General features: G+C 38.9%; 1 long non-coding RNA gene across 1 annotated transcript; it reads right to left on the minus strand.

Annotated features, from left to right (window-relative positions):
- Window positions 1–2340: 2340 nt before the first annotated feature.
- Window positions 2341–26067, minus strand: LOC149464893 (uncharacterized). The gene is made up of 2 exons (XR_016312262.1): window positions 25107–26067; window positions 2341–4934 (listed from the first exon to the last, which is right to left on the minus strand). It is a non-coding gene; the product is annotated as an uncharacterized LOC149464893 (long non-coding RNA).
- Between the last annotated feature and the right edge of the window lie 33 nt (window positions 26068–26100).

The following is a 26100-nucleotide window of genomic DNA, read 5'->3' on the forward strand; positions in this document are numbered from 1 at the left end:
AAAATTTTATTTTTTGCCACTGTCAAAAATTAATTTGTTTGCAACTCTCTCAAAAAAAAAAAAAAAACACAACATTTTTCAAATGTCAACAATTAACTGCTATTTTCAACCGTCAAAAAACCTAATTTTTCAGCCATTGTCAAAAATACCTAATTTTTTGTTACTTTTGACAGTGGCAAAAAAAGACATTTGAAAAATTAGGGTTTTTTGACAGTTGAAAAGGACAACTATTTTTTCACAGTGGAAAAAAATGACGGGATTTTTGACAATGGCAAAAACAATTGAAAAATGAGTTATTTTGACAGTTGAAAAATAAGTAAATTTTTGACAGTGGGAAACAAATTAGTTAATGTTTGACAGTGGCAAAAAAAAATGACAGTTAAAAATTATTTATTTTTGACAGTAGAAAAAAAAAATTACATAAAATAAACAAGTTTTTTTTTTGTTAGTTGAAAAATGAGCTATTTTTTTGCCATGGTCAAAAAATTAACTGTCTTTTTTTTTACCACTGTCAAAAATTAACTAATTTTTTAACTGTCAAAAAATTCAATTCAACTGTAATTTTTTGCCACTGTCAAAAATGAATTGTCATTTTGCACCGTCAAAAATTAACTATTATTATTTGTTGCCACTGTCAAAAATTAGCTGTCATTTTCAACTATCAAAAAAACCTAATTTTTCAAATGTCATTGTTTGCTACTGTCAAAAATAAATCATTTTTAATTGTAATTTTTTTTGCCACTATCAAAAATTAACTGTCGTTTTTCAACTGTCAAAAATAACTCATTTTTAACTGAAAAAAGTAACTAATTTTTCAAATGTAATTTTTTACCACTGTCAAAAATTAACTGTCATGTTTTGCCACGGTCAACAATTAACTATCATTTTCAACTGTCAAAATAACCTTATTTTAAAAATGAATTTTTTTGCCAGTCAAAAAATAACTAATTTTTCAAATGTCAAAAAACTCATTTGGCAGCCATTGTCAAAGATACCTCATTTTGTTGCCACTGTCAAAAATTAAGTCATTTTTCAATTGTCAAAAATAACTGAAAAAAACCCCTCATTTTTCAACTGTCATTTTTTGCCAAAATGACAGTTGAAAAACATTTATTTTTGACAGTTGAAAATTGACGGATATTTTTTGTCACGGTCAACAATTAATTGTCAAAATAACAAATTTTTCAGGAATGACAGGAAAACTGTCATTTTCCAACAGTCCAAAAAATAAAACATTTTTCAACTGACAAGAAATAACTAATTTTTTTCAACTGTAATTCTTTTGCCCCTGTCAAAAATTAACAGTGATTTTTTCGCCACTGTCAAAAATTAGCGGTCATTTTCAACTGTCAAAAAACCTCATTTTTCAGATGTCATTTTTTGCCACTGTCAAAAATTAACTGTCATTTTTTTACCACTATCAAAAAATAACTGTCATTGTTTGCTACTGTCAAAAATAATTTAACTGTAATTTGTTTGCCACTATCAAAAATGACTTGTCATTTTTTGTCCCTGTCAATAATTAACTGTCATTTTTCAACTGTCAAAAATAACACGTTTTTTCCGCTGTCAAAAAATATCTGTCATTTTCAACTGTCAAAAAAAACCTCATTTGACCTCATTTCCACTGTCAAAAATTAACTGTCTTTTTTTGCAACTGTCAAAAAATAACTAATTTTTCAAATTTCAATAATTAGCTGTCATTTTTAAACTGTCAATAAATAATTGACGTTTTTCAACTGTCAAAAAACCCTAATTTTTAAGCCACTGTCAAAAACTAATTTTTTGCCACTGTCAAATATAAGTGTCAATTTTCAACTGTCAAGAAATAACTTTTATTTAGGAAGGAGGGAACTCTGATGAAGATAAAGAATTTTTGTTAAGAAAACGACAGGATGTCAGGAGGCCAAACATGCTACCGAATTCTTGACCCCAAACATGAGAGCAAGGGGTCAGAATGAGCGTGCATGTTTTGAGTCTCACCCTCATATATAGGAATAGGAAATGTGAGTGGCAACAAACCACAACAGATTCCAGGGCTAGAATTAGGCCAAGGGGTTCTAAAAAGTGTGGAAGGAACGAGGGAAGATGGAGGGGGGAAAGGATGGGGAATGGTGGTAGAGGTAGATTGGGTGGGGGAAATCGTCTTGTTCCAATTTGTTTATATCTAAACCCCTTAAAATGGAAATTTAGACAATAGAAACAGAAATGAACACGATCAGTTTCATGACATACAATGTGAAAGGATTGAATATGCCAATTAAAAGGCATAAGATCTTTAGGGAAATACATCAACGCTCTATTGATGTACTGTTTCTTCAAGAGACAGAAACAATTGAGTACTGACATGATACTTATTTTATTTGCACTAACATACAATTTTGAGGACAAGGTTTCAGGGTATGTCCACTTCTTCAAGGTCCAGGCAGTACTATGTCACAAAGTTTTAGCAGAATGTTAAAAAAGATGTTGGGGAAACCCCCCCCCCCCCCAGAAAGAAACACAAAAATATGTACACAGCAATGGTTATAAAAACTAGGATTAGACTAGAGATAAGACACAGCAAAAGCAAAGACTTGGGGGGACAACACTCACAGAGGGGGTCGTAAAACTGTTGGATAATGAGTGAGGAATCCCATGTCCAAATTAAGGCCGTTATCTCTTGTATCAAATAGAATTATCATTCTTCGTTCAAAAGTTTTCCTTTCCTGAATAGTTTTGAAATTTCCTTTAAGAACTAAAATATTGAGGTCTTCCATAGTGTGGTCCGGTTGTGCGAAATGGTGTCCCACAGGTGTGCATAAGTCATCTTCTTTATGTTACTTGATGGTATGTCTGTGCAAATTCATCCTTGTTTGCAACTTCTGTCCTGTTTCGCCAACATAAGATCCTTTGCTACATTTTCTGCACTGGATAAGGTACACTACATTACTAGAGGTGCAGCTGTATGATCCGGAGATATTGAAGATCACTTTTGAGTGTCTGACACTTTTTGATGGATTGATTTGGTTGCACAGTTTGCAGCGTTTTTTATTGCAGGGTTTGCTTCCATTATTTGTGACCTCATAAGCAGAAGGAAGTTTCCTACTGATTACTTTATTTCTGAGGTTGGGGGGGTTGTCTGAAAGCTAGTATTGGGGGTTGCTAGAATATTTCCTTCAGAGTTCCATCCTCTGTTATGATGGGTTGTAAATCTTTGATTATTTTTCTTATTCCTTCTAGTGCTGGGTTGTATGTGGTTACTAGAGGTACACGGTTGTTTGTTTTTTTATCTTTGTACTGAAGTAGATTTTCTCTTTGGGTTCTCAAGGCTGTGTTTATGCTGGTGTTGATAGTTTTGTCCTTGTAACCTTTCTTATGGAAGGAATCTGCTAGTGTCCCAAGATGTTTATCTTGGTTTCTTGGGTCAGAACATATTCGGTGGTATCGAATGGCCTGACTGTGTATAATGGCACGTTGTGTGTTGGGGGTGGAAGCTAGAACTGTGGAGGTAGTTGCATCTGTCAGTGGGTTATTGTCCTGTATATTGAGGTGTGAAGCTGATCATCCCTGATGTATACTGTGGTGTCTAGGAAGTTGAAGTGTGTGTCTGAGTATTCCATTTTTAGTTTGATTGATGGATGAAAAGTGTTGATCAATGAGTAAAATTGTTTTAGGTTTTCTTCACCTTCTGTCCATATGATGAAAATATCCTCAATATAGCAATAGTATCTGTATGGTTTTTGTTGCATGCTGTTCAAGAATTTTTCCTCCAGGTCAGCCATAAATAAATTGACATATTGGGGTGCCATTTTACTTCCCATCGCAGTACCCATACATTGAAGATAGAGGTCTTTATTGAAAGCAAAGTAGTTGTGTGTAAGTATGAATTCAATAAGCTGTGTAACATCCTCTGCAGTGTATTTATGGTTTGGTGAGGATGATAAGGATCTGTGACATGCAGCTAATCCGTCCTTGTGAGGGATATTACTATACAGGCATACTACAATAAATCCATAGTGACTAGAAGTGTATTAGATGGCCATTGCTGTATGTTGTTGATCTTGTTCAGAAAGAAAGTTGTGTCTTGCAGGAAAATAGCAGTATTCTTGACTACTGGTTTTAAATTTTTTTCTAAAAAGCCTGAGATTTGTTCGATGAGTGTGTTCATACCTGTTATGATGGGTCTGCCTGGATTTCCAGGCTTTTGGATTTTGGGCCGCATGTAGAAGTCCCCGATTCTGGATGATCCGGAATAGCATTTATAAGTTCTGAATGTAGGTGGGCTGGAAGTGTTTTCAAGAGACACATATCTCAAGACACAAATGTCAAGCTATACTCTAGATATTACCCAACCTGGTATTATGCTGACTCACCAATAAAACAGGCAAAATGAGTAGCAATTGGGCTCGCAAAAAATGTAAGATTCACCTTTGGAAGAAAGCCTGGTGGATCCAGAGGGTCGATTCTTATTTCTGAGAGGAAACCTACAGGGATTAGACTGTACATTAGTAAACATTTACTGTCTTAATAAAAACCCAGCAGTATTCCTTGAGGGTATACTAAGAAATCTTAATGATTCTAAGAGGGGTAAACGGATTGTGGCAGGAGATTTTAATTTCTGCATGGATCCATGGATGGACACATCACCACGTGTGCAGAGAGATAGAGGTAAAAGTCTAAAATCTGTTAAAAAGATGTTGCATCAATGTCAACTGATGCCTGAAGAGTTAAACACCCAAGAGAAAGCGATTATACCTTCTTCTCTTCAGCGCATGGGACATATTTCCGATTGTACTATATAATAATAGAGCACAGACTCTTAAAGTCTTTGGTAAAATCTAACACAGAAGTAATGTCTATATTTGACCATGCACCGGTCACAACGAGATTATGGGTGAGAGGGGAGCAGAATAAAATAACTGTGGAGATCAAATTTGATGCTTGTACAAGACCTAGAAATAGAAAAAAGATTAAAAGTAGGAAATTGAGCAATAATTTATGTTTAATGAGACTGACAAGAGATCTGTTGCAACAATTGGGGAGGCACACAAGGCATATATTAAGGGAATCCTGTTGTGGTGGTTTATGTAAGGATATATTATTTATAAAGGGCGTGTCCCTTTCCCTTAGATGAAATATTACAGTGCCTCCAGCCGTTAAAATACGGCAAATATTTAGTAAACCAATAATTTGGACACCTTGATAATTCGATCACCACTTATTATTATACCTTGAATTCTTTTAGCCAATATGATTTCGTACCATACACACAAAATTTGCCTTATAATAGATAAATATAAAAATTTATTTATGTACAAAAATTATATATATATTAACACAAAACACAAAAGACTGGTGATAAATGAATATTGGTACACACAATCAAAAATATATCCTACCAATGTAAGACACACTAATAATGTCTCTAACTAATTACATCAATCACAAATTTAAATGATATGATTTTTATTAAATTTATTAATAATTAATAATTTCGAATATCTCAAAGGTTATATTCTTACACGCCGTGGCCATAGGCTTGAAAGAAGTAAGCCCTTGATATATGATACTCTGGTTATTAATATTCAATAAATTATGAAATATGGAAAAATTTATAATATGGCAATCAGCAATTTTTTTAACAGTAACACAGTATCTGACTACATATATCTAACTATCCAATATTGTTGTAATACACTAAGGTAATTTTATGATTCTACACAACAGAGGAAATAATTAATACAAATCAAATAAACATCTCACCACACCCGGACGTCAGACTAGGCAACTCTCCCGTGGATTTAGCTGGCAGTGGAACGCCTTTAGACTGATATATAGGCAAGTGATAGATTCAATAGGGGAGAATGTAGGAAGTTATAAGTTTAGAGGTTTAAAGTTTTAGGAAGTTTGAAAAGATGGAAGAGTAGTTATTTCAGCAGAGATCTTCTTCAGATGTCAGGTCTTTCCATGAGGTCTTATGAGGGTTCTTCTTTTTCATGAGGTTTTTTTTTTTGTTACAGCACATGGGCTTTTTATATCCACTAGTCCATTGTTCTAAGATACCTTCCCACCAGGCTTCCTGATTGGCTAGTTGAGAAATGTGTGTACATAAGCTATTTCTCACCTGCCCGCCAGGTGGCGGTCATGTATCACAGAACAATGTGAGTATTTGATATGACTCATATCTTGGGTGGAATCTTCAGGTAATTTCAGGAATAAAATATACAGCACTTTCCAGATATAGCAGTGATCATACCTATGATATTCTAAATAGGGACCATGGAATATAGGTGTATATTCGGTTATTCCTCCTTGAAGTATCATCCTGTTTGTTTCCTGATAAGACATGTAACTAATGCTAGTTTATAATACATCTTACTTCCCATCATCTCAATACTCAAGTTAGTGATATATAGTTCCCATTGCTGAGTATTTAGTGGTGTTTAAAGTCTATGACATCTTATTTATAATCTGTTTTTGTAGTACATTTTTGTAATGATATACAGTGAACTTTTAAACTTAAATGTCCTGAATTTCACCCCTTGGTTTCAGCATCAACATTCCCTCTGTGTAGGGAAAAAAATCTCTGTTTGCCTAGCCCTTGTATTTGACTCATGGTAAACAATTGTTAATGCTTTCACCCTTGGTGAACAATAGTAGATAGTAATAGTTTCAGAGGTTTGTTGGTTCATCACACTCTACAGGTTTTGGTTAAGCTCTCAGACAATCAGTTTGGTTCCTCTATTGTCATGTCCATACCTTGTATATGTTTACCTGCTTATTGAAGTCTGAATAATGGTGTTTGATCACCTGAGAACTTTAAAATAGTATTGTCTCTAGGAGGAAAGAAAAACAATCCCTTTACCCATTACATTTCTCTAGCTAGATGGTTCAACCAAGACAAAATTAACTCTTAGCATCCGGCTATTGCTGAGCTGTTTGCCATATAATATTATGTCTTGATAAAAGTCATATTCTTGAGACATGATTCAAAAGCCCACAACAAAATCCCCCTTTGTTTGGGGTACAGGCACGTGTATAGGGGTGTCTGTGTCGCAAAACATGAGTGGGGCTTTTGGCTAGAGTGATTGTTCGTCTTCTCCGGTGAAGGGAATGAAATAATAAAAAAAAAATTTCCGATAACAAAATGGCAGCGGTAATGCTGGTTGTTCCTCAACTTGACTCGGCGTCTTTAGATGGACACTTCCGATGACGATCCTGGTCTTGTGATGAGGCCGGCCTGGCCTGACACATCCACCTTGGGGTCCATGGGTCCTCCGCACGACAGGTCTCTTAGACGGTCTCCTATGCGGGTTTTTTCCTCTGGACTGGCCCTTGGTGGCCTTGGACATCAGGTTATCGTCTCCGGATCGATCTCTGGCATCTGGTCTTTCCCACAGGACATTATAGCTTCCTTCTAGGGTCCGGTCATTGACACCTCCGATCGCCGGTCTGGTCATAGTCTGGGCCTTCCTTTCTAAATTATTAAAATGAACAGTTTAAGTATGGGATATACATAAAATTATATTACTGGATCCTGTAAGGCAAAAGATGAATTATATGTTTAAAGGAAATTTAATAATGATCTCAATATCTCCAGATAGGAATTGGTGGGTTCAGTCTTCCAACAACTGCAATTGAGACTTCGGATGGCAAGCACGTAATTGGTTGATGTGCACCCATCTATCACTGATTTCACCATACCGGGTAACCTGCAATTTATATGCGACCGGAGAGATTTTATCAATGATAGAGAACGGACCTTTCCAAGATGGAAGGAATTTCCGTTCCTTGATCTGGTCTCTTGCAAAGTTGTATAGATAGACTTTGTCACCAATCTCATATTCCTTCTTGGAGGTTTTGAGATCATAGTATGTCTTAGCACTAGTTGCAGCTCTTTCCAAATTTCGCTGGGCAAAGGCAAAAGCATATTGCAGATGTTTACGTAAATCCTCTATGTACTGGTGTGTGGTGGTAGCATTGATCAGATTTTGATCTGTAGTGCGATACAATAAGTGCTGGGGCAGTACCATCCGTCTACCTGTCATCAGTTCAAAAGATGACATTTTTGTAACTGTATTCGGAGTAGCCCTCAACGCCATCAGGACCAGCGGGAGTTTGACATCCCAATCTTTGCCTGTTTCCTTAACAAATTTCTTAAGGACATTAACGATGGTCTGATTGTATCGTTCTACACCACCACTAGAGGCTGGCCGATAGGCGATATGCAATTTCCTTTTAACCCCCAAAATTTTCCACAATTTGGCCATCACTTCGCTAGTGAAGTGCGATCCTCTATCAGACTCTATCCTCTGAGGTAAACCAAAACGTGAAAATACATGATTTATTAGCAATGCAGCACATGTTTCGGAGCTATTATTTGGTGCTGGTATACATTCGACATACTTGGTGAATAAACATGTAACTGTTAACATATACCGATTTCCTCGTGAAGATTTTGTTACTGGCCCAATAAAATCCATCTGAAGGTCTGACCAAGGCATACATATCCCCCTCTTCTGGAGAGGTGCTCTGTGAGTTGGCTTGGTAGGTTGAAATTGGGGACATATTAGGCAACCTTGGCAGTATTCCTTCACATCACGTAACATATGAGGCCAGTAGGCATAATCCCGCAGGATCTCATACGTGATCTTTTCCCCACGATGACCGGAAGTGGGAGCATCATGGGCATGCTGTAGCATCAAACCTCTAAATTTAAGTGGGACGACCCATTGTTGTACGCCACCCTTCGAGGTTCGTATCAACAATCCCTGGTATAAAGAGAATTGGGATTTGGATTTCATTAAGATACGTAAATCCTCCTTCCCACTACATACTTCCTTATTTATGGGATTTTGGTTGGGATCTTCTATATGACTATAAAACAAGCCAATTATTGGGTCTTCTTTTTGGGCAGTAATTAAATCCTCACTAGGAGAATCGTGACTCCATTGTAATGCATTTGGATCACCAGTTGTTCTGGCCTGTTGCCTGGTGACAGCTTCAACCTGTACGGTACCTAAAAATTGATCAATGTCTAACAGTTCACCGGTGATTGCCCCTTCCTTGGCTAGAGAATCGGCCAGATCGTTCCCTTCTTTCTCGGCACCTAGAACCTTGGAGTGGCCCTTGGTCTTCTTGAAGTGCAGGGTGAGATCATTGAACCTTACCAGTTCATCGATGTGACAAAAGAGCTTACCATGTTTCACGGGTTTGTGATTACTCTTGTTCATGTTGTTTCGCTTCCACCTAGGAAAATACTCCACAAAACTATTCCTGACATAATTGGAATCGGTTATGATGGCACACTCTCTGATGTTGAACTCTATAGCCATCTCAACTGCTCTAAGAATTGCAGTAAGTTCAGCAACCTGACTGTTTTTTGGTCCAAGTTTGTATCCCACAGAAATTGGGGTGACACCTTGGGTCCAAACGATTCCAATACCTGCCACTAGTTGGAGCTGTTCCCCATCCTTGTGATGAAAAGCACAACCATCCACATATACACACGGCAGCTGTTTACAGTATTCTTCATCGTAAACCTTGTAGGGAGAGAACAGTTGTTCTTCCAGAAAGTCAGTGTCCGGGCCCTCCATAGCAGGCGTAGTTGCGGAACAATCATGGAGCTCGGCTAGGCCCTGGGCTACTGGACTTTCCTTGTTCTGTTTGTACCGAATTTCAAGAGGCCACCCTTGCAAAGACAAAGTCCAAGCAGTGATGCGGCTATTAGACACATTTCCTCCCTTGATACGTTCACTCTTTAAATACTGTAAAGGCTGGTGTGCCGTTTCAACAATGATTCTCTCTCCCTGAATGTAACTGCGGAAATTCTGTAATGCCCACACGGTGGACAATAGAGCTTTTTCACAGTCACTGAACTTTACTTCAACCGGGGACAAAGTTTTACTGGCATAGGCAATCACCTTACTGACATCATCACGTTTCTGGTAAAGAACAGAACTCATACTTACCTGCGTAAACCCTGTCTCTAGATAGAAATTTTTACCCCCTTCGGGATATCCGAGACACGGAGCTTGTGTGAGACGTTCCTTTAATTCCTTCATGGCGTCCTCCTGTTTCTTACCCCACGACCATTCGACATCCTTCTTCAGTAGGTGAAGCAGTGGCTTGCTTATCTCGGCGTAATTATCAATAAACTTACGCGAGTAGTTTACCATACCTAGGAATGATCTCAATTCTTTAAGGTTAGTAGGGACTTTACAGTTCAGAACTGCCTCAACTTTCTTCTTTTGTGGGTTCAAACCTTCAGCAGTAACTTCATGGCCTAGGAAGTTTACCTTCGTGCGACACCACTGGGCTTTTTGTAAGGACAGTTTTACTCCTGCTGCTTTTAATTGGCCCAGGACATGCCGAAGTTCTGTAATGTGTTTGGCCATATCAGTACTTTTGATCAGGATATCGTCCACATATGCCAACGTCCCCCTTTCGAAGGCGTCTGGCATGGCCTTGTGCATGAACACAGCAAATTCATGTCCGGAATTTATGAATCCGAAAGGCATTCGTACCCAACAATATTGTCGATTCCCAAAACTGAAGGCCAGTTTGTATTGGTCTTCCTCACTCACCTTTATGGTCCAATACCCCTGTGCACAATCCAAAGCTGTGAAAACTTGGGATCCTTGGAGCTGGGCGAGACACTGGTCTATGTATGGGACCGGCCATCCTGACATGTACACACGTTTGTTCAGCTGACGGAGATCAGCGCATAAACGCCATTGTCCATTGGGTTTTAAAATACCCAGGATCGGGTGGTTGTAGGAGCTGTGGATGGGCCTAATTATACCCCTTTCATGTAACTTCCTGATAATCTCAGCTAGAGATTCATAGGAAGCTAATGGTAACCTATACTGTCTTACGAATACTGGTGGGGCATCTGGATCTGTTTGGATCCTAGCGATGTGTAGGTCAGTAGTCCCACAATCGTAAGAATCCTTGGCAAAGATCTCTTGGAATTCAAGGAGAAGCTCTCGGAGCAATTGTCGGTCGAGATCACTGGCACACGCGTCGGCGAGGGCCACCATCTCTTCCACTAACTCCTTGAATCCAGGAAAGCTTTCCGGCTGACCTATCTCATATGCCTCTTCAAGTTTCGTGGTGAGGTCATTGGGTATGTGATGTGTGTGTGTGTTCTCCTGCCATCCAGGTTCTTTGGGGTACTCTTGTTCTTTGATTGGGTGATCAAAGACAATTGATGTCTCTTCGATTCGACAGGTGCCATCTTTAGAATCGAATGGATAAATGGACTCTATGGTGAAAATACCCTCTGGTAATGAATGGAATGTTTGTTCAATTAATTGTTCCTCCGACAAATATTCATCGGGGATGAGTCCAATCACCTGGTTAGTAACCCCAAAGGTATAATATTCAGTCTCTACCGCTAGACCAATAAGGGTCTCTTTGGGTAAGACGATGTCCTGATTGGACAGATTATGTACGTAAATGTACATCGGGGATTGATGTGTGTTGACTAGGGGCGTGTGTGTAATGTTCAGTCCCTCCCCCTGCATTTTATGGGAGAGGCATACTAATGCATCTGACCCCTTCAGTCTATGTCCCTTTTTAACTTGGATGGGGAGTATGAAATTATTTATGCCCTTAGGAATTGTAATCTTTTGGGCTACCTGGACTTCAACAGCATAAGGCATCTGTTGCTGGGATTTTAAAGCTAAGTCCAGATTTTGGTATTTTTCGGGGTCCCCCTTTAGTCGACTCCATAAACAGTCATTAATTAGGTCGACTTGCATTGCAAAGCGATGTAATATATCGTTGCCAAAATAAATTTTAGTTTGGGAATTATCCAAGACTAGGAACACATGGGCGGCTGTTTTGTTTCCTACAGTGACGTTTAAGAGACACCTAGCCATTGAATTGTGATCATCAGAGTCATCAAGGGAGTCTGAAATCCAATGACGCTGAGGTGTGGAGAAACGGATCATTTCCATTTCGGTCAGGTGTTTTATCAACCCATGGCTTACAAAGCTGCGTTCCTGTCTCAAATCTAGTTTGGCATATTTTGACCTATTAAGACCATTTATCCGGATGGGGATAAACAAGTCGCTGTTAACCCTTTCAATACCTGTCAAGAATTGGGTGTGATCTCCCCCTTTTCTTGGTTTATCCTCCTGATGAAAAGATATCGTAAGGATGTCATCTTGGAGGGAAATATCTTTGATTTTATCTTGGGGAATTCTAAAAATGTGTTCCTCATCTCTTCTGATAGGGTTACAGTCATCAGGTTTGATAACCGTTACATCAGGAAGTTGGCTGTTCCTGAAATGGATTTCTAATGATCCAGGCCTTTCTTCCACCAGGTGGCAGTGTTGTCGGGAATGGGGAGTTTTAAGTTTCCCATATTTAATTGGGGTATTTACCTGTGACCACAGGACTTGGTTCACACAGTCAACTATGGTGTTCAGCCTTTTTAGGAAGTCCATCCCAATTATCATGTGGTGCTGTGATATGCTAGCAATGATGATGGGGTGTCTCAGTTCCTTATTACCCAGTTTCAGTTTAAGCCAGGCGGTACCCATGACTTGTAACGGGTCTCCACCTACACCAATCAATGAGCTGTCAAAACTTTTAAGTCTCGGCTTGGTGGGCATGACATTCGCCACTTTGTCAAAATGTTCCTGTGACATGATGGTTGCTTGGGATCCAGTGTCTATTAAGCCGACAATCGAAAGATCACTGGCATCCTGCACCTGCACCGTGGCATAATATCTCCCATCAGATTCAGTCAGCTCACACATGAAATTAGTGTGGTTGAAGATCTGTGGGCCCTTCAATAACCGATGACTGGCTCTTATCTCACCGCATGTGGTGGACACATTACCCTTATCCTCCCTGGTGGGATTCTTGGACTGTCTCAAGACAGAAGCACAACTAGAAGTTGGTGCTCCGTCTGGCTTGTCAATCCTGATGACTTCCGATGCTGCGACTATATTAGGGGCAATAGATGGACACTGAAAAACAGGAGAATCATTAATAACCAACAACTGGTCCCCCTTTGCCTGAGAACTAGCTTCTCCATTAGTAGGCGTGTCAGGGACGGGGCACACATCTCCTGTCATTTGACTCAGTGTCCTCCCCTGTTGGTTTAAGGCTTGGTTGCCTGTTAATTCTGTGACCCTTGGTTGGTCACAGGAGCTGCTCCTAAAAAAGGATTGGATGGAAATTGAGTGACAAGCCTGTCCATTTGTTCAGCCATTTTGCTGACCTGTGCCTCTATTTGTCCAATACGCTCAGAGGAGTCATTCTGTTGATTCTCCCTCTTCTTATACTTGCGCTTGTATTTTGGACGAGACTGGTAATGAGACTCAGAGTCAGAACTACTGCTCTGGTCCCGACGCCATTGTTCTCTCTGAGGTTTTGGGGTCTCCCTGTTATTAAAGGGAGCCTGGGGTACTGTATCCCCCCTTTGAGCCTGAGGGTGTTCTTGGCGTGGAGGAAATCTTTGGAAGTCGGAGTTTTTATTAAAATTGGGATTCTTATTGTAATTATGGGGCCTGTTGAAATTGGGGTTCCCATAAAAATTCCCATGTTGGTTTTGGCGAGGATAATAGAACCTCTGAGGATACCATTGCCTCCTTTGATTTTCATCACTGTACTGGCCCTTACCATACTTTTTATTCTTCTCACTTCCACTACCGTAGTTCCCTGGCTTTTGCCTATCCTTTCTCACCCACTGGTTTTGGGGTGCAAAGTTATGGACCTCCTTCACTTGCTGGGTTTGAGGTGCAAATCTAGGGGAACCATTGGTTTTACCCCCACGGACTACTTCCGCATATGATTTCTTCTCTGCCTGCACATTTGGATTTGGAGGGGAAACGGTAGTGGCTGCTACTATCTTGGGGCTACTTTTAGGTTCTCTTTTTATCCCGCCCTCACTGGACTGTTGGATCGAGAATAAATAGTCACTCTCTCTCACCAACCAATCAAGAGAGCATCCCTTTCTGTAATCCTTTGCAAGTCCCAATTTTATGTAAGCAGGTAATGCTTCATAGAATAGTGTCTTGAATTCTGGCTGGTTAGGATTGGGATCCTTTTCAGCCAGGAAATAGGCATTTCTGAGGACAGCCAGAAATTCTGCAGGGCTTTGGTGAGGACCACACTTTAAATTGTAGGCCGCAGCCTTGGCAGAGGTTACAGTTTTATAAGGCCCAAATTCCATGTGGCACTTATGTTTAACCTCTCTCCAGGACTGATTGGAATAGGCCCTCAAGGTCTCAAAGAATTGCCGGTATTTCTCCTCAAACACCCATGGCAGCAATTCTATTTTGGTGTGGTCATCTCTAATGCCCAGAATCTCTAACGTCTGTTCATATGTTTTCATGTGTTCGGTGATTTCAAGGGACCCTTTCTTAGAAAACATAGGAACAGTGTCCTTTAGGAACTTAATGACCTTTGGGGTGTCATATCTCCTGAATAACCCCTGGGATTTCCCTTCCTGCCTATATGAAACCTCATATCTTTCTTCAGAGCGCTCTGGAGTGTATCTTGAAAGCTTAGGAGGTGACCTATATTCTGACCCTGACTCACTATCAGATACTTCGCTGTGATGCGGGTATCTCCGCTCATCAGCCTCTGGCTTGACTGGGTTGGTCCGTCTTTGGACCCCAGAATTTATTTGGGCCGTCAACCTTATAATCTGCTCCTCCAGAGTTTTCTGCTCAGATTTTATCAAGGTAAGTTCTGACTGGTCATGCTTATCCCCTGGGTGAACTTTAATTTTGACAGGAGATAACCTCTCTGATCTGAAGTACTCCACCTCATCTTTTAAGTCCTGATACTTCTTTTGAAGTTGTTTTAATTCCTGAAAGTTTCTTTCATATAGGTCCTGAGCACTTCGAAAGTCTCCGACCAATCTATCATAATGTTTCTCGGATTCGTCTAAACGAACACCGGCATGACCAAGCTTCCCTTTCAAAGACTCAATGTCCTGATTTTTGCTTTCTAACAAGAGGCGGGCCTCTGACAACTCTTCCCTTAGAGTCCTGGTCTGCTGGGCAGCTCCAGCGGTCATGAACCATAACATGGGCCAAGCTTCTAGGAGAAGTCTGTCACGGCTTCTATCACTTTCTGCTCCAGCAAATGCTATTAAAAACCCAACAACCTGGCCCTTTTGGTTGAACAGGTCCTCAAAGGTATTCATGGCCTGCTCCTTCTCTTCATCCACAAATTCATTATTGCTATCCCCCAAATTCAATCTCTTGCGGAGATAATCTATTACTCCACATTCAACATAATTCTGCCAAGCACCGGCAGCTTTCCGGGCTGGCTTCATAACTTCCTGCTCAATGCCTTGAGCCGCCATATTTTCCTCGTTATGCTTGGAAGAGGTGGATCCGTGATTACTGGATGCCATTTTGATACAAAATATATGTTTGATAACGTGTACAAATATACAATCACCAGTGCGTTTTGTGTTATGGTACGATTTCTATGGCTCTCAGCAGCGCCTCCAAATTTATGTTGTGGTGGTTTATGTAAGGATATATTATTTATAAAGGGCGTGTCCCTTTCCCTTAGATGAAATATTACAGTGCCTCCAGCCGTTAAAATACGGCAAATATTTAGTAAACCAATAATTTGGACACCTTGATAATTCGATCACCACTTATTATTATACCTTGAATTCTTTTAGCCAATATGATTTCGTACCATACACACAAAATTTGCCTTATAATAGATAAATATAAAAATTTATTTATGTACAAAAATTATATATATATTAACACAAAACACAAAAGACTGGTGATAAATGAATATTGGTACACACAATCAAAAATATATCCTACCAATGTAAGACACACTAATAATGTCTCTAACTAATTACATCAATCACAAATTTAAATGATGATTTTTATTAAATTTATTAATAATTAATAATTTCGAATATCTCAAAGGTTATATTCTTACACGCCGTGGCCATAGGCTTGAAAGAAGTAAGCCCTTGATATATGATACTCTGGTTATTAATATTCAATAAATTATGAAATATGGAAAAATTTATAATATGGCAATCAGCAATTTTTTTAACAGTAACACAGTATCTGACTACATATATCTAACTATCCAATATTGTTGTAATACACTAAGGTAATTTTATGATTCTACACAACAGAGGAAATAATTAATACAAATCAAATAAACATCTCACCACACCCGGACGTCAGACTAGGCAACTCTCCCGTGGATTTAGCTGGCAGTGGAACGCCTTTAGACTGATATATAGGCAAGTGATAGATTCAATAGGGGAGAATGTAGGAAGTTATAAGTTTAGAGGTTTAAAGTTTTAGGAAGTTTGAAAAGATGGAAGAGTAGTTATTTCAGCAGAGATCTTCTTCAGATGTCAGGTCTTTCCATGAGGTCTTATGAGGGTTCTTCTTTTTCATGAGGTTTTTTTTTTTGTTACAGCACATGGGCTTTTTATATCCACTAGTCCATTGTTCTAAGATACCTTCCCACCAGGCTTCCTGATTGGCTAGTTGAGAAATGTGTGTACATAAGCTATTTCTCACCTGCCCGCCAGGTGGCGGTCATGTATCACAGAACAATGTGAGTATTTGATATGACTCATATCTTGGGTGGAATCTTCAGGTAATTTCAGGAATAAAATATACAGCACTTTCCAGATATAGCAGTGATCATACCTATGATATTCTAAATAGGGACCATGGAATATAGGTGTATATTCGGTTATTCCTCCTTGAAGTATCATCCTGTTTGTTTCCTGATAAGACATGTAACTAATGCTAGTTTATAATACATCTTACTTCCCATCATCTCAATACTCAAGTTAGTGATATATAGTTCCCATTGCTGAGTATTTAGTGGTGTTTAAAGTCTATGACATCTTATTTATAATCTGTTTTTGTAGTACATTTTTGTAATGATATACAGTGAACTTTTAAACTTAAATGTCCTGAATTTCACCCCTTGGTTTCAGCATCAACATTCCCTCTGTGTAGGGAAAAAAATCTCTGTTTGCCTAGCCCTTGTATTTGACTCATGGTAAACAATTGTTAATGCTTTCACCCTTGGTGAACAATAGTAGATAGTAATAGTTTCAGAGGTTTGTTGGTTCATCACACTCTACAGGTTTTGGTTAAGCTCTCAGACAATCAGTTTGGTTCCTCTATTGTCATGTCCATACCTTGTATATGTTTACCTGCTTATTGAAGTCTGAATAATGGTGTTTGATCACCTGAGAACTTTAAAATAGTATTGTCTCTAGGAGGAAAGAAAAACAATCCCTTTACCCATTACATTTCTCTAGCTAGATGGTTCAACCAAGACAAAATTAACTCTTAGCATCCGGCTATTGCTGAGCTGTTTGCCATATAATATTATGTCTTGATAAAAGTCATATTCTTGAGACATGATTCAAAAGCCCACAACAATCCTGATCTAGATAGGGGCGGAAAAAAAGATTGGGGGAGAAAAATAAGGTTAATAAGCGGAGGAACTATATAATTTAGAACAGTAACATAAAAAGAAAATGGATATAGATATAAAATAGAAGATGATTCTAAAAAGAGAAGAGTTAAAAGATCTTATGAAACAGGAAATGAGGATTGTTTATAGGGTTTCAAAGGATGGATATTAGTGGGGGAATAGACCAGGAAATTACTTACCAAGAAATTTACGGGAAAAGAAATCAAAGAATTTTATAGAAAAAAATCAAAGATGAAACAGGAGAAATATTACATTCAACCACCGATATCGCTAACATTTCAAAAATATTACAGCAGTCTATATGGAGTCAAATCTAAGAGCCAGAAAGAATCAAAGGGAGAGAGAAAAAAAAAGGCAGATATATTTAAAAGGAAGCCGGCTTACCAAGACTGGAAGAAGGAAAATTATTAGCCTTAGAAAAACCATTCTTACAGGAGGAAATTATTATATCACTGAAGAGTATAGTTGCAGGAAGGAGTCCTGAACCAGATGGATATACTGTGGGATATTAGGCTGCTTTCACACGGAGGAGTTTTTGAAGCGTTTTAGCGTTAAAGCCTGAAAAGCTCAAGAAAACTGCTTCCGTATGTATCTGAATGTATATCTATGTATGTTTTCACACTGAGGCGTTGCTCTTGCGGTGTGGTGTAAAAACTCCTGCTTGCAGCATCTTTTCATCTCTTCCCATGAAAATGAATGGTAACCACCTCAAAAACATTTAAAAACGCTCCACAAATGTCCTGCACATGTGGGATCCCCACAGACAGCTGAGTGTAAAAGCAAGAATTGCCAGCAATTAAAAAATAATTTAAAAAAATTATATAAAAAATAATTTTAAAAAATTATATAAAAAATAATTTTAAAAAATGCGTGGGGTCCCCCTCCATCCACACCAAGCCCTTCGGATCTGGTATGGATTTTGAGGGGAACCCCCACGCCGAAAAAAATAAATAAATAGGCGTGGGCCCCCCAAAATCCATACCAGATGCAGCCCGGCGGGTCAGGAATGGGGGGGGGGGGGGGGGGACAAGTGAGCACCCCCCCCCCCAAACCATACCAAGCCACATGTCCTCAACATGGGCGACGGCGGGCGTCGTGATTGACGTTGGATCTACTTCGGGGGACATTCTTTTATTTTCCTTCTTTTAATAAAGGACTTGTCAAAGACTGTCTCCTGCCTTTTTTCACACTACAGATTTTTGTGTGAATGGGTAGTGGTACTATGTACCCCATACGCATTCACATGGGGGGGTGGGATCTGGGGGGCCCCCTTGCTAAAGGGGGCTTCCAGATTCCGATAAGCCCCCCGCCCACCACCCAAAAGCACCTCCCCATGTTGAGGACATGTGACCTGGTACGGTGCAGGAGGGGCGTTCCCTTGTCCCCCTTTTTTCTGACCTGCCAGGCTGCATGCTCGGATAAGGGTCTGGTATGGATTTTGGGAGGGACCCCATGCAATTTTTTTTTGGTGTAGGGGTTCCCCTCAAAATCCATACCAGACCAGAAGGGCTTGGTATGGATGGAGAGGGGGACCCCATGCCGTTTTTCCAAATTATTTTTTAATTTCCGGCAATTCTTTCTTTTACAGTTAGGAATAGGAGGAATGGTGCCCCATCGTTGGTGTCAGTGGGGGGGGGAGGAATAGTGCCCCATCGTTGGTGTCAGTGGGGGGGAGGAATAGTGCCCCATCGTTGGTGTCAGTGACACCAATGATGGGGCATTATTCCTCCCACTAACACCAATGACACCTGCTGATCCATTCCAGCATGGTGCTGCTGCAGCCAGCATACGTGGTTGCAGCAGCACCATCTGCATGGCACTTACCGGCCGCTCCCTCACTCGATTTTCGCGGGGTCGCTCGGCTACGCCTCCTTGCAGGCGATTGGCCGCCTGTGTGCCTTTCCTGAGCTACAGTTCTGGCACCCAATCACCAGTGAGGAGACGGAGCCGAGCGGCCGTGCGAACATCAAGTGAGGGAGTGGCCGAACTGAATAAAGGAGCAGCCGCGCTTCCTGGTCTGGATCGTCGTGGCACTGGGACAGAAGCCAGGTAAGAAACAGCAGCCCCCTGCCCGCCCCTGTACTTAGTGTCCCTTCCGTTGGAGGGGGCCGCCGTCCCCCTAAAAAGTGCCGCCCGACATCGTATACCGGCGTATAAGACGACCCCCAAATTTGAGAAGATTTTCATGGGTTAAAAAGTCGTCTTATACGCCAGAAAATACGGTATGTAATTTAATAAATGCGGCTAAAGGACTTATCCCTACAATTTGGAAGTTCAAGAACCACCAAAAATAAAGAAATGGATAAATAGAGTTGAGTAAATGTAGAAGATGGAGGAGTTATACCAGTTGGATATAGATCAAATGGAAACATTTAAAAAAAAATATGGGGCGGACTTTAAAACATCAAAAAGATACCTAGAAGTGGTCGGAGTATAAAGAGTGGGAAGATCTTAGGTTGTCAAGTTGATTTTGATATTAAAAAAACCCTCATTTTTAAACTGTCATTTTTTGCCACTGTCAAAAATAACTCATTTTTCAACTGTCAAAAAAACCCTAATTTTTCAACTGTCACTTTTTGCCACCGTCAAAATATAACTGTCATTTTTTTTTTTAAATTGTTAACAATTACCTGTCATTTTTAAACTGTAAAAGAATCCTGTTATTTTCAAATCTCAAAAAATGAACTGTAATTTTTTTGCCACTGTCAAAAATTAACTGTAATTTTTCAACTGTCATTTTTTTGTAGCTTTCAACAATTAACTGTCATTTCTCAACTGTAAAAAACTGCCATTTTTTTGCCACTGTCAAAAATTAACAAATTTTTCAACTGTAAGAAAACCTAATTTTTCAACTGTCAAAAACCCTCATTTTTTTTAGCTGTAATTTTTTTGCCACTGCAATAAAATAACTAATTTTTCAACTGCCAACTACCTGTCATTTCGCAACTGTCAGAAAATAACTGTAATTTTTGCCACTGTCTAAAATGAACTGTCTTTTTTACCACTGTCAACAATTAAGCTGTCATATTCAACTGTCAAAAAAAACTAATTTTTCAACTGCCATTTTTTTGCCACTGTCAAAAATTAACTGTCATATTTTGCCACGATCAATTACCTGTCACTTTTTGCCACTGTCAAAAACTGTCGTTTTTCAACTTTCAAAATAACTTTTTTTTCAACTGTCTTTTTTTGCCACTGTCAAAAACGAACTGCCATTTTTTGCCAATGTAAAAAATAACTGTCGTTTTTCAACAGTCAAGAAACCTAATTTTTCAACTATCATTTTTTTGCCACTGTCAAAGAATAACTGTAATTTTTCGAATGTTAAAAAAAATAACTCATTTTTCAACTGTCATATTTTTGCCACTGTCAACAATGAACTGTCATTTTTGCTGCTGTCAACAATGAACTGTCATTTTTGCTGCTGTCAACAATTAACTGTAATCTGTTTTCCACTGTCAACAACTAATTTTTTGCACTGTCAACAATTAAATGTAATTTTCAACTGTCAAAATAACTCGATTTTCAACTGTTATTTTTTGACAATGGCAAAAATAACTATCATTTTTCAACTGTAATCCCCCCCCCCCCCCCATTTTTCAACTGTTATTTTTTTCCACTGTCAAATTAACTGTTATTGTTTTGCCATTGTCTAAAAACAAATTTTTCAACTTTCATTTTTTTGCTACTGTCAAAAGAACTATAATTTTTGCTACTGTCAAAAAATGACTGTAGTTTTTCAACTGTCAAAAAAAAATCTCACTTTTCAACTGTAACAATTACCTGTCATTTTCAACTGTCAAAACCCCCCTCATTTTTCAACTATCCTTTTTGCCTCTGTCAAAAAAAAACCTGTCTTTTTTTGCCACTGTCAAACATTAACCACTAGCCTACAGGGCACTTATACCCCCTTCCTGCCCAGGCCAATTTCCAGCTTTCAGCACTGTCACACTTTGAATGACAATTGCGCGGTCATGCAACACTGTACCCATATGAAATTTTTTGCATTTTTTTGTGACAGATACAGCTTTATTTTGGTGGTATTTAATCACCTCTGGGTTTTTTATTTTTTCTTAAACAAACCAAAAACCACTGAAAATTAAACAAAAAAAAAAATTTTTTTTCTTAGTTTTTGTTATAAAATTTTGTAAATAAGTGATTTTTCTCTGATGTGCGCTAATGAGGCTGCAGAGATGGACACTGAAGAGGAGGCACTGCTGGACATTGACAGACATCACTGATGGTCACTGAAAGGCAGCACTCATCTATGGCACTGATAGGCAGCACTGACTGGCATTGATAGGTGGCACTGATGGGTGACACTGAAATGCAGCTCAGATGGGCACTGATGTGGCATTGATGGGCGCTGGCAGGTGGCATGGATGAGCATTGACAGTTGGCACTGATGGGGCTACAGAGATCATCAGGGCACACTGATCACCAGTGCTCTAATGATCAGTGTACATATCCCCTCTGAGGAATGCGGATTACCGGCTCTCCTCTCCTCACGAGCTGTCAGAGAAATGCCGATAACCGGTATTTCCGTTTACATGTGATCAGCTGATATTGGACACAGCTGATCATGACCGAGCCGACATCCTCCAAGGGACACAGCTCACCACCGATCACCGTGCTGCACGCTCCTGGAGCCGCGCATGCGCGGTTAGAATGGGAGGACATCATATGACGTCCTCCCAGAACGAGAGAACCGCCTTGAGCCGGTCATTGTACTATGTGGCGGGCGGGAGGCGGTTGTCATTTTTTTTGCCACTGTCAAATGCCGATAACCGGTATTTCCGTTTACATGTGATCAGCTGATATTGGACACAGCTGATCATGACCGAGCCGACATCCTCCAAGGGACACAGCTCACCACCGATCACCGTGCTGCACGCTCCTGGAGCCGCGCATGCGCGGTTAGAATGGGAGGACATCATATGACGTCCTCCCAGAACGAGAGAACCGCCTTGAGCCGGTCATTGTACTATGTGGCGGGCGGGAGGCGGTTGTCATTTTTTTTGCCACTGTCAAAAAAAATAACTGACAGTTGATTTTTGACAGTGGCAAAACAATGACAGTTGAAAAATGAGGGTTTTTTATAGTTTAAAAATGGCAGTTATTTTTGTCACTGTCAAAAAGTTATTTTTTTGATGGTGGCAAAAAAATGAGTTCAACAATGAGGGCTTTTTTGACAGTTGAAAATGACAGTTAATTGTTGAAAGTTGCAAAAAATCATCGTTTAAAAATGAGGGGTTTTTTTTTGACCGTTTAAAAATTAGTTTTTGCCATTGTCAAAAAGTAACATTTTTTTCAACTGTCAAAAAAAACCCCCTCATTTTTAAACTATCATTTTTTGCCATTGTCAACAATTAACTGTCATTTTCAACTGTCAAAAAAACTCATTTTTCAACTGTCATTTTTTTTGCCACTGTCAAAAATGAACTGTCTTTTTATTATCACTGTCAGAAAATAACCATCATTGTTTGCTACTGTCAAAAATAAATCATTTTTAACTGTCATTTTTTTGCCAATATAAAAAATTAACTAATTTTTTTCCACTGTCAAACATGATCTGATTTTTTTCCCCACTGTAAAAAATGAACTGTCATTTTCAACTGTCACAAAAACCTCATTTTTTAACTCATTTTTTTGCCACCATCAAAAAAATAACTCATTTTTAAACTATAAAAACCCCTCATTTTTCAACTGTCATTGTTTTGCCACTGTCAAAAATTAACTGTTATTTTTTTTCAACTGTCAAAAAATAACTGTCATTTTTTAAACGGTCAAAAAATCCCCTCATTTTTCAACTACCATTTTTTGCCACTGTCAAAAAAACTCATTTTTTTCCCACTTTCAACAATTGTCGTTTTTTGCCATTGTCAAAAATTAACTGTCATTTTCAACTAGAAAAAAAATCATTTTACAACTGTCATTTTGTTGCCACTGTCAACAATTACCTGTCATTTTTCAACTGTCAAAAATAATTAGTTTTTCAACTGACAAAAACCTAATTTTTCAGCTGTCATCTTTTTGCCACTGTCAAAAATGAACTGTCATTTTTGACAGTGGCAAAAACAATTGTAATTTTTCAACTGTAAGAAAACTCATTTTTCAACTGTTATTTTTTGCCACTTTCAAAAATTAACTGTCATGTTTTGCCACTGTCAAACATTAACTGTAATTTTTTACCTGTCAAAAAACACCCTCATTTTTCAACTGTCATTTTTTGCCATTCTCAAAAAATAACTCACTTTTCAACTGTCAAAAAATAACTCATTTTTCAATGGTCAAAAACCCTCATTTTTTTAACTGTCTTTTTTGTCATTATCAAAATGTAACTGTCATTTTCAGCTGTCAAACCCCCCCCCTCAATTTTCAACTATATTTTTTGCCACTGTCATAACTAAACTGCCATTTTTTGCCACTGTCAAAACTAAACTGCCATTTTTTGCCACTGTCAAAACTAAACTGCCATTTTTTGCCACTGTCAAAACTAAACTGCCATTTTTTGCCACTGTCAAAACTAAACTGCCATTTTTTGCCACTGTCAAAACTAAACTGCCATTTTTTGCCACTGTCAAAACTAAACTGCCATTTTTTGCCACTGTCAAAACTAAACTGCCATTTTTTGCCACTGTCAAAACTAAACTGCCATTTTTTGCCACTGTCAAAACTAAACTGCCATTTTTTGCCACTGTCAAAACTAAACTGCCATTTTTTGCCACTGTCAAAACTAAACTGCCATTTTTTGCCACTGCCATTTTTTGCCACTGTCAAAACTAAACTGTAATTTTTTGCCAATGTAAAAAATTAACTCATTTTTGCCACTGTCAACAGTTAACTGTCATTTTCAACTGTCAACAAATCTCATTTTTCAACTGTCATTTTTTGCCACTATCAACAATTAACTGCCTTTTTTTGACACTGTAATTTTTCAACTATCAAAAAAACCTAAATTTTACCTGTCATCTTTTTTGCTACTGTCAAAAAGTAACACATTTTTTGCTGCTGTCAACAATTTACTGTAATTTTTTACCACTGTCACAAATTAACTGTCATTTTCAACTGTCAAAAAACCTAATTTTTTAACTCATTTTTTTTGCCACTATCAAAAAATTAACTCATTTTTTGACAGTGACAAAAATAACTTATTTTTAAACTATAAAAAAAAAAATCATTTTTCAACTGTCATTGTTTTGCCACTGTCAAAAAATAACTGTCATTTTTCAACTGTCAGTTTTCGCCACTGTCAAAAATTAATGGTTATTTTTTTCAGCTGTCAAAAAATAACTCGTTTTTCAACTGTCAGTTTTCGCCACTGTCAAAAATTAATGGTTATTTTTTTCAGCTGTCAAAAAATAACTCGTTTTTCAACTATTAAAAACTAAATTTTCAACTGTCAAAAATAACTCATTTTTAAAAAAGTCAAAAAAACCCTCATTTTTCAACTATCATTTTTTGCCACTGTCAAAAAATAACTCATTTTCAAACTGTCATTTCTTTTGCCACTGTCAACAATTAACTGTCGTTTTTTGCCACTGTCAACAATTACCTGTGCTTTTTCAACTGTCAATAATAACTGCCATTTTTCAACTCAACAATTAACTGTCATTTTTAAACTGTCAAAAAGAGCTCAGTGATACCTTGGTCCAGATCTGGGAGGAAATACCCCAGGACACCATTCGTTGTCTCATTAGGAGCATGCCTTGACGTTGTTAGCAATGCATACAAGCATGTGGGGGCCATACAAACTACTGAGTACTATTTTGAGTTGCTGTCGTGAAATTTCAGCAAAATGGACTAGCCTGCTGCATCATTTTTTCACTTTGATTTTCGGAGTGTCTTTGAATTCAGTCCTCTGTAGGTTGATGATTTTCCTTTCCATCAAACAATGGGGCATCCTTACATTCCTAACACATTACCCAGTCCATGTCAATATAGATATCCAGCATGAGATTTATTCCCATTGAGATCTGATGTGTTTTCAAAGTGTTCCTTTAATGTGTTGAGCAATATATAACCTGTATAGTATGTATGGAGGATTTCCGGTCCAGTCAGGCGTTTCTTATTGGTCTTACTTCCTGTTGGAAGCAAGTGCAGGGAAACCCCTTATAGGCCAAGTGACAAAAGCCCTAGCAGAGTTTAGTTCTATCACTATGACTACACTAGTATGTCGCCCCCACACACACCTGACGGAGTAAGAGCTAATTACATGTGGACTGTCCTCCTAGGTTGGCGCCACCCATACGAGAGCCGTGTGACCTACAGAACCTGCGTGCTCTCGGAAAGGTCCTCCTAAGCATGTCATACTTATCAGCTTAACCACACCACAGCCGAGAAATGACAATGAACTCATTCAGCGACCACTCGGAAATGACGTCTACGGTAAACTGGCCAAAGCCATGGCCACGTGACTGAACGCGTCAGTCCGCTGTTCTCTGTCTCGCCTCTCATTGGCTGACACGTTCGCGCTTTGCTCTCGCGCTTTTCACACCTGATTATCTCTCCACTTATGCCAACGAGGATTGGCTACATGGCGCCTTCATCGCCACCTGACGGGAGCCGCCTCCTCCTTTCCCACGCTGACCATGCAGAGACCATGAGTCTATTCTTATTGGCTGCAAGACGTGGGTGGAG

The sequence above is a fragment of the Staurois parvus genome, unplaced genomic scaffold (assembly GCF_062004578.1).
Source record: "Staurois parvus isolate SC_StPar_1 unplaced genomic scaffold, SC_StPar_1.0 ptg000145l, whole genome shotgun sequence".
Taxonomy (NCBI): domain Eukaryota; kingdom Metazoa; phylum Chordata; class Amphibia; order Anura; family Ranidae; genus Staurois; species Staurois parvus.